General features: G+C 43.1%; 1 pseudogene; it reads left to right on the top strand.

Annotated features, from left to right (window-relative positions):
- The first annotated feature begins 5,067 nt into the window (after window positions 1-5,067).
- LOC133046146 (annexin A2-like) lies at window positions 5,068-6,075 on the top strand (annotated as a pseudogene).
- The last annotated feature ends 3,876 nt before the right edge of the window (window positions 6,076-9,951 follow it).

Raw genomic sequence — 9,951 nt, 5'->3', positions numbered from 1 at the left:
CTGAGCGCCTAAGCCCACACAGCATATAGCACAAGGCATCAAGAAACGATTCCAGCATGGTCAGCAGCATTCTCAGGCCCTGACTCAGCGTTTTTAGGGAAAGGTCTTAAATTGTTTTGTCATCAAAGCAAACTCAATTCCGTCTCTCAACAGAGGATAGAAGAGCTGCGTGGCTACAGAGCTTTACAAAGGATACCTAGGGTTTGAAGTATCCTGTAAAACAAAATGTCTGTTCCTCTCACCATTTCTCACCTTCAGAGAATTTCTGAGGCTTATGTAATGGAAGGTCAAGGGAACAAAAACTCACTCACTGTCTTCTCTTGGTTCGGTCAATATGATATGAGGGGTGGGTAGGAGAAACCACACTGTTGTTCCTATTTTACCTTTTGTCCCACAAAGTCTTTGAAATTCCCAAAGCTTTCAAAATTCTCCCAACCTAACATAGATGATCACTTTGTTGAACCCTAGTGAAGTGAAAGTGAAATGCAAGTGTTAGTCACGCAGTCATGTCCAGCTCTTTGCGATCCCATGGGCTATAGCCTGCCCGGCTCCTCTGTCCGTGGAATTCTCCAGGCATGACCACTAGTACTCTCCAATAAATTATGACTGCAAGAAAGAAACCAGAATCCTTAGCATTTTGTACACTGGCTATTTTAGAAGCTTTTTGGAGCCTGTTTCCATGAGCTCTGGTTCCAGAAAATAATTAGCAGCAAATGGAAGTACTGCAGGAAAACCTGGGGAACACTGGACAATGTCCATGGACCATTAACGAGGAACAGATCCTTGGGAAAATGGAGCCAGCATCTTGTACCAGGTACATTTTTCTGCTTGACTTCTGGTTGGGTGCTTGGAAGAGATAAAATTAAAATTTGGTTTTCCTAGAGAAGGAGAGCCCCCATCACATAAGGAAGAAGAAATAGGATATTTCTGTGATCTTCTCTCTGCAGTCATGCCTGCCCAGCTGCTCCCCAAGCCACACTGTGTTGGGTCAAACAGTTTAGTGAGTGCCTTTGTTGATTGTGACTGCCATAACAAACATCATAGACTGGGTGGCTTAAACAATAGGAATTTATTTTCTCACTATTATGGAGACTGGAAGTCCAAGGTCAGAGTGCCAGCACGGTTGGGTTCCCAAGAGAGCCCCCTTTCTGGTTTGATAGCCGTCTTCTCCCTGTGCCCCCATTTGGAAGAGAGAGGTCAAGGGGAGTGAAGAAGGGAGGTGGGGAGAGAGAGAGACAGAGAGAGGGAGGAAGAGAAGGAGGGAGAGAGAGGAGGGAAGGAGGGAGAGAGGGAGGGAGAGAGAGAGATACAGAAACAGAGTGAGAGAGAGAAGGGGGTGGGAGAGAGGGAGATGGAGAGGGAGAGTGGGGAGGGGAGGGAGAGAAAGAGAGAGGGAGGGAGGGAGGGCTTCATGTGTCTCTTCTTATAAGGGCACTAATCCCATCATGAGGCCCCACCCTCATGACCTCATTTAGCCTAATTAGCTCCCTAAGGCCCCACCTCCAAATACTAACACACTGGGGGGTTAGGGCTTCAGCATGAATTCAACATGAAGTTTTTTCGGGGGTGGGACACAATTTCGCAGTCCACAGCAGTGAAGTTGATGAAAACAGCGTTGAAATCCTGATGTATCAATCATTCTCCTCTGGGGACCTTGCCCCTCCTCCTGTCCCGGCTCTGTGCCCACCATGTCTTGACTTCCCATGTGCAGGGTATGCCCTGAGGGAGAAACACTCTTCCGTACTTGGCCAGCTGAGACAAGAAGCTGCCACGGTGGTGTATCTCCTCATCATAAAAAGTGATGTTGACTCTGATTTTGTAAGTTCTTAGTATTTCTTTAGCATGCCTCATGGCCCACCATGGTTCTGTGCCTTGAACCAAGCCAATCTCTCTGGTGAACAAGATACCCAGGTCTTCCAGCTCATCTTAGGAACCATTGGACCAGAAGAGAACAATTTTTTTTTTCCCCTGGCAAATGGTCAAGTAGTACATATTAAAAATTTTGTGTGTGTGTGTGCATGCTAAGTCATTTCAGTCATGTCTGACTCTTCGCAATCCTATGGACTGTAGCCTACCAGGCTCCTCTGTCCATGGGATTCTCCAGTCAAGAATACTGGAATGGGTTTCCATGCACTACTTCAGGGGGTCTTGCCAACTCAGGGATCAAACCCATGTCTTTTGAGTCTCTGGCATTGGCAGGTGGGTTCTTTACCACTAGTACCAGCTGGGAAGCCAAAAGGTTTTGTGGATCATAACTAATCAATTCTGTCATCACACCATGATAGCAGCCATAGATAATATGTAAATGATTATAGTATGGCTGTTTTCCAGTAAAACATTATTAAAAAAAAAAATAGCAGGCTGTGGGACCATCTGGCCCAAGGCTCCTAGTCTCCAACCTTGACTCCCTCTTACCCTCTGTCCTGCTCCCTCTCTGCTTCCTCCTCTCCTACACTGAACTCTTAAGTTTTTTTTGATTGCCTTCATCTCTATTCTCATGACTAGTGTCTTTGTCTCTGCCTTTAGATCTTACACCTCTTCTGGTGGTAGTGGTTTGGATGGCCCCTTATCTGAGTGAGCCCATGATGGGAGGTGAGCTGGCCCCTTGTCTGTGTGAGACAAAGGCCAGTCAGATAGAACAAGGCAATGACTGCGTGGTTTTCTCTCTGCTTGGGACTATTTCAGGAACTTGGATGCCCTTTTCAGTGCATTCCATCCCTGGGAAGAATCTGGAGCCCATAGATCAATGGCTATCAGTCTAATCCTGGTTACCAGGCACCTGGCACCTGTAGCTATGGTAATCTGCCAGACATCTCAATTTAGATCTTGATTGTAAGAATCTCTGGGAGAGGAAGAAGATGACAGGTTTCTAACAAGCTAAGTGATTCACTGAGCAAGATTCACCATGGTGGCTGGACACCCCAGTCTCAGAAAGGCAGAGAGCCTTGCTCCACATGTCAGCTGAGCTCCTGAGGGGTCTGTTGAGTGATGAGCAGTCTGACAGGTGTTACTTCTCCTATAAGGAACTTCACTCCTGGAGCTCCGTCCATCACTACTTCTAAGGTCCTAGGCACTGTGGTCCTTTGTACCTGGATGGCTCCCCCATTCCCACCTCTGCCCTCCATGGCCACCATATTTCATCTCAATCAAGCAGAGAATGTGATCCTTTGAAATCAAAATGGAGCTTGATCTTTGCTCAAGATCCTGAGGCAGTTCCCCAGAGTAAAAGCCAAAGTCTTGAAAAATACCTATAAGGCCCAGATGATCTGACAACCTCTTCAACTCATTCCTCTTTTTTGATTTTTAAATTTTACTGTATTTTTATCAGAGTATAGTTGATTTGCAATATTGTGTTAGTTTCAGTTATACAGCAAAGTGATTCAGGTGAGATTTTTTCCGTTATAGATTATTATAAGATATTGAGTATAGTTCCCTGTGCTGTACAGTAGGTTGCCTATTTTATATACAGTAGTGTGTATATGTTAATCCCAAGTTCCTAATTTACTCCCCCCACCTTTTCCCTTTGTGTGTTAATCACTCATTTGTGTCCGACACTTCGAGACCCAAGGACTATAGACCTCCAGGCTCTTCTGTCCATGGGATTCTGGAGTGGGTAACCATTCCCTTCTACAGGGGATCTACCTGACCCAGAGATCAAACCCGGGTCGCCTGCATTGCAGGCAGATTCTTTACCATCTGAGCCATCAGGAAGCCCTCCTTCCCCCTGTGGTAACCATGAATTTGTTTTCTAAGTCTGTGAATCCCTTTCTGTTTTGTAAATAAGTTCATTTGTATCATACTTTTAGAGTCCATATATAAGTGATAGCGTATGGCGTTTGTCTTTCTCTGTCTGACTGCCTTTGCTCAGTGTGATCACTCTGGGTCCATTCATATTGCTGCAGATCCACCCACTCCTCTTGCAGCTTCATCACTTTCCTCGCTGCTGGCTCCACAGCAGCCACACCACTCCACGTTAGTCAAACTCATCAGTCAAGTTCTTTCCACCCTCTGCAGGATTTGTCCTTTGCTACTTTCAGGTCTCTGTTCAAACACCACCTTATCAGTGAAGCCTTCCCAACTCCTTTACTTAAAATAACACCCCTCCCCTATTACTCTGTCACTCTCTGAGCCACTCATCCTGATGTATTTTTTTCCAGTGCACTTGTACTAACATACTATGTATTTCCTTAGTTATCCATGTATTATCTCGCTTGTCCACTAGAATGTAAAACTCCAGGAGGGCAAGGGAAGTAATCTACTTGATTTAAAATTTTATCTCCAGGACCTAGAACATTTAATTTGAGATTAAATTAGAACGTTAAATTTAAAATTTTATCTCCAGGACCTGTTATTTGATACATAACAAGTCCATATACACACACACATATATATGTGTGTGTCTGTGTATATATATCTACATATATTTATAATATATATATAGGGTTGGACAGAAAGTTCATTTGGGGTTTTCCATATTATCTTACAGAAAAACCTGAATGAACTTTTTGGCCAACCCAATGTGTGTGTGTGTGTGTGTGTGTGTGTGTGTGTGTGTGTGTGTGTGTGTGCGTATGTCTGTATTTCAGTGAATGAGTGGGTGAATTCATGACTGATCAAAGTAACCTCTGGATTTTCTCTATGTCCCATAAGTTTTTCTCTTAATAAATGGTTCACATGCATGGATGCATCCTTTTTTAGGTAGACAGAAAGTCATTGGGACCATATAAAACTATAGGATCATTAGTTCTGGTGAGAGGCAGAATAAATGACTTCCTATCCAAACAGGATCTAGTTTTTATTTTTATTTTTTTCAGGATCTAATTTTGTTTGGAAACTGTAAATCCTGGAGTAAGGTTCTTTCATATAATTGTGGTTTTTTTTTTTCCACACTGCACTATATTTTACCTTAATTCTTTGCTCACAGACATGAATAAAATACTTATTAAACAGCAATAGGGAGTGACTAGGTTAACCTTCCCCAAAGTATGCTTCATGGAACATTAAATCTGGAGAGCACACTCTGTATCTGGGGACACTGCGTGCATTGCACCCAGCCCAGTTTCTTTCAAAATGTCGCCCATTCATGAAATTCTGTGCAAGCTCACCTTGTTGGGTGATCACTTCACACCTCCAAGTGCGCATGGGTTAGTCAAAGAGTACACCAAGTTTCATGATGAGTGGGATGTTCTGAACATTAAGACAACCATCAAGACCGAAGTGGTGGGTGAGGTCACCATTCTCAACATCCTGACCAACCACAGCAATGAACAGAGATAGGATGGCACCTTCGCCTACCAGAGAAGGACCAAGAAGGAACTTGCATCAACACTGAAGTCAGCCTTGTCTCTGCCACCTGGAGGCAGTGATTTTGGGCCTATTGAAAACAGCTGCTCGGTATGATGCTTCTGAGCCGAAAGCATCCATGAAGGGACTGGGGGTTGATGAGGACTCTCTCATTGAGATCATCTGCTCAAGCACCAACCAGGAAATCAACAGAGTCTACAAGGAAATATACAAGACTGGTCTGGAGTGAGACATCCTTTCCAACACATCTGGCGACTTCCACAAGCTGATGGTCGCCCTCACAAAGGGTTGAAGAGCAGAGAATGGCTCTGTTGTTGATTATGAACTGTTTGACCAGGACACCTGCTATCTCCATGATGCTGGTGTGAAGAGGAAAGAAACTAACATTCCCAAGTGTATCGGCATCATGATTGAGTGGAGCGTGTGTCACTTCCTGAAAGTATTTGAAAGGTACCAGAGCCACAGCCCTTATGGCATGCTGGAGAGCATCAAGAAGGAGGTCAAAGGTGACCTGGAAAATGTTTTCCTGAAGCTGGTCCAGTGCATTCGGAACAAGCCCCTGTATTTTGCTGACAGACTGTACGTCCCCGTGAATGGCAAGGGCACTCGTGCTAAGGTCCTGATTAGAATCCCCCGCAGTGACATGGATGCGTTGAAAATAAGGTCTGATTTCAAGTCAAGTTCGGCAAGTCTCTGTACTACTGCATTCAGCAAGACACCAAGGGCGACTACCAGAAAGCGCTGCTGTACCCGCGTGGTGGAGGTGACTGAACCCCACAACATCCGAGCATCCAGGGTGGCTGCTCCATGCTCCAGCTAACAGTTATACACAGTCAGCTTGGGCTAACCGCCCCCCTGCCCATCCTTGGGAGGACGACATTAGCACTGCCCACCCCACCCACTCTTTTATTAGTTTAGATGCCTACACATCACCTGACTTGCCCATCTAGTCCCTCTTTATGGCCGAAGAAATGACCATTCCAAGGATTTGGAAGTGAAATCTATGATGTGAAACACTTTAGTCTCTTGAGTACTGTGCCGTAAACAGATGAATAAACTGAATTATTTTTAAATTTATTTATTTTTTTAGTTGAAGAATAATTGCTTTGCAGAATTTTGTTGTTTTCTGTCAAACCTGAACATGAATCAGCCACAGGGACACATATATCCCCTCCCTTCTGAACCTCCCTCCCATCTCCCTCCCAATCCCACCCTTCTAGGTTGATACAGAGCCCCTGTCTGAGTTTCCTGAAACATACGGCAAATTCCTGTTGGTTATCTGTTTTATGTATGGTGAGTTTCCGTTGTTACTCTTTCCATACATCTCACCCTCTCCTCCCCTCTCCGCATGTCCATAAGTCTATTCTCTATGTTTCTCCACTGCTGCCCTGCAGATAAATTCTTCAGTATCATTTGTCTAGATTCTGTATATATGTATTAGTATATGATATTTATCTTTCTCTTTATGACTTACTTCACTCTGTATAATAGGCTCTAGGTTCATCCACCTCATGAGAACTTACTCAAATATGTTCCTTTTTATGGCTGAGTAATATTCCATTGTGTATATGTACCACAGCTTCTCCATCCATTCATCTGTCGATGGACATCTAGGTGGCTTCCATGTTCTAGTTATTGTAAATAGTGCTGCAACGAACAGTGGGATACATGTGTCTTTTTCAGTTTTGGTTTCCTCAGGATATATGCCTAGGAGTGGGATTGCTGGTCATATGGTGGTTTTATTCCTAATTTTTAAAGGAATCTCCATACCGTCATCCATCATGGCTGTATCTACTTACATTCCCACCAACAGTGCAAGAGCTGTTGTGTTCCTCCACACCCTCTCCAGCATTTATTGTTTGTAGACTTTTTGTTGATGGCCCTTCTGATCAGTGTGAGGTGAAATCTCATTGTAGTTTTGATTTGCATTTCTCTAATAATAAATAGTCATGGCTATGGTTTTTCCAGTGGTCATGTATGGATGTGAGAGTTGGACTGTGAAGAAAGCTGAGCACTGGAAAACTGATGCTTTTGAACTGTGATGTTGGAGAAGACTCTTGAGAGTGCCTTGGACTGCAAGGAGATCCAACCAGTCCATCCTAAAGGAGATCAGTCCTGGGTATTCATTGGAAGGATTGATGCTGAAGCTGAAACTCCAATACTTTGGCCATCTCATGCGAAGAGTTGACTCATTGAAGAAGACCCTGATGCTGGGAGGGATTGGGGGCAGGAAAAGGGGACGACAGAGGATGAGATGGTTGGATGGCATCACCGACTCGATGGACATGAGTTTGAGTAAACTCCAGGAGTTGATGATGGACAGGGAGGCCTGGCGTGCTGCGATTCATGGGGTTGCAAAGAGTCGGACATGACTGAGCAACTGAACTGAACTGAATAATGAGCGATTTTGAGCATCTTTTCATGTGTTTGTTAGCCATCCATATGTCTTCTTTGGAGAAATGTCTGTTTAGGTATTTTCCCCACTTTTTGATTGGGTTGTTTGTTTTTCTGGCATTGAGTTGTATGAGTTGCTTGTATATTTTGGAAATTAATCCTTTGTCAATTGTTTCATTTGCTATTATTTTTCCCATTCTGAGGGCTGTCTTTTCACCTTGCTTGTAGTTTCCTTTGCTGTGCAAAAGCTTTTAAGTTTAATCAGGTCCCACTTGTGAATAAACTGAATTTTTACTTAAAAAAAGAAAAAAAATCCAGACAGCTGTTCTGTGGAAGAAGGGTACTCTTAACATGCCTGTTTAGAAAGCCTCGAATTTGTCATAGCTAATAATTATAAAAGCTAACATGGATTGGTTGTTAAATTACCTGCACATTACAAACTGCTCTCTTTAATCCTGTTCACTCTACACGTTAGCATATTAAAGGCTCTGAGAAGTCCTGCATGAAAGAAACCTGCTTAAGTTTTCAGCCCAGCATTTGCCAAATGTATTTGCTTATACAACCATTTATTTTTTATCAGGGATACTTAATAACACCTCATGGATCTCTTGTTCTGCAAAACTAGAGTTGGAAAATGCTGCTCTAGATAAGGGAATTAAATAGAAAAGCAAAGTTATGGCAAAACAGATTATTGCAAGGAACTAAATAAGCATTGACCTTTAGGGTTTTTTAAATTAAGATAGCAATCGGCTGGATGCCAAGAGATAAGAAGTGATAGCATCTTCTTAGACCCAGTGGTATAATCGCCCTTTAATTGTCCAAGAAAATAAAATTGTGTTTCTAAGGATCAATATGTACCCAAGGAGAACTTCTGCATGCTCATGGGATAGATTCATGGTTTCCTAATCTAAGCTCTATCCATTTGAAAAATGTTGGTTTCAGTAATTAGGAAGAAATTTTTAACACTTTAAGGTTGGATAAAAATTTTGTCACTTTAGAATGTAAACGACATCATCTGAAAGTAAGCTGAAGAAATGTTTGTGTGTGTGCAGATGTGTGTGTTTGTGCATGGGTATGTGTGTTGTTAGAGCTTTTTCTGGCCATGGATTATGGTCTCATACAGTGTGGTACTGGTGTGGGTCCAGTTGTTTTTCGATCACTCAGTTGTGTCCGACTCTTTGCGACCCCACGGACTGCAGCACGCCAGGCTTCCCTGTCCTTCACCGTCTCCCAGAGTTTACTTAAACTCTGAGTCGGTGATGCCATCCAACCACCTCATCCTCTGTCGTCCCCCTCTCTTCCTGCCCTCAATCTTTCCCAGCATCAGGGTCTCTTCCGATGAGTCAGCTCTTCGCATCAGGTGGCCAAAGGATTGGAGATTCAGCTTCAGCATCAATCCTTCCAATGAATACCCAGGACTGATTACCTTTAGGATGGACTGGTTGGATCTCCTTGCAGACCAAGGAATTCTCAAGAGTCTTCTCCAGTTTCAAACTACAGTTTGAAAGCATCAATTCTTTGGTGCTTAGCATTCTTTATGGTCCAACTCTTACATCTATACATGCCTACTGGAAAAACCATAGCTTTGACTATACAGACCTTTGTCAGCAAAGTGATGTCTCTGCTTTTTAATATACCATCTAGATTTGTCATAGCTTTTCTTCCAAGGAGTAAGCATCTTTTAATTTCATGGATGCAGTCAACTGTCCATAGTGAGTTTTGAGTTCAGAAGGATTCCTAGTTCAGTCCTATGACCAGTGAACATTTGTACTGGGGACACTGGTACTGCTGGAGAGTGGAGTGAGGTGGACCACCGTTTTCCATCTTTATCAAGTGAAAGTCTTTTCTTGGGAGTCAAATGTTGAACGCAGGCACGGAGCTGAGAATAGAGACTGAAACGAGAATTGTTTGCTAAAGGAGAAAAAACCTTGTGAATGGGTGTTTCTGTCTTGTCTGATAGAAAAGGCATTCTTTTGTTTGCAAAATCTGCATTTCTGTTTAAGTCTATGTTTCCCAAATGAAGTTTCCCTTAATGGACTTCTATACTGAGACTTAATGATTCTTGCAATGATAATCTGTCATGAGGATTCTTATGGTGATAATATGTTATTTGAGTTTCCTTGAGAAAGCACCTATGTTCTTGCTCTGGCTGGGATGTGAGGCAGTCAGAGGGAAGAATAAAAGGTAGGAAAAGAATAGGTACAAATTAGGAACCTAACACCACTTAACTCTTTCGAAAAACCAGTGAAGTGG

Source organism: Dama dama, chromosome 24, assembly GCF_033118175.1.
Source record: "Dama dama isolate Ldn47 chromosome 24, ASM3311817v1, whole genome shotgun sequence".
NCBI classification, from domain to species: domain Eukaryota; kingdom Metazoa; phylum Chordata; class Mammalia; order Artiodactyla; family Cervidae; genus Dama; species Dama dama.
The sequence above is the reverse complement of the archived record's forward strand: the minus strand, read 5'-3'. Positions and strand labels throughout refer to the sequence as shown.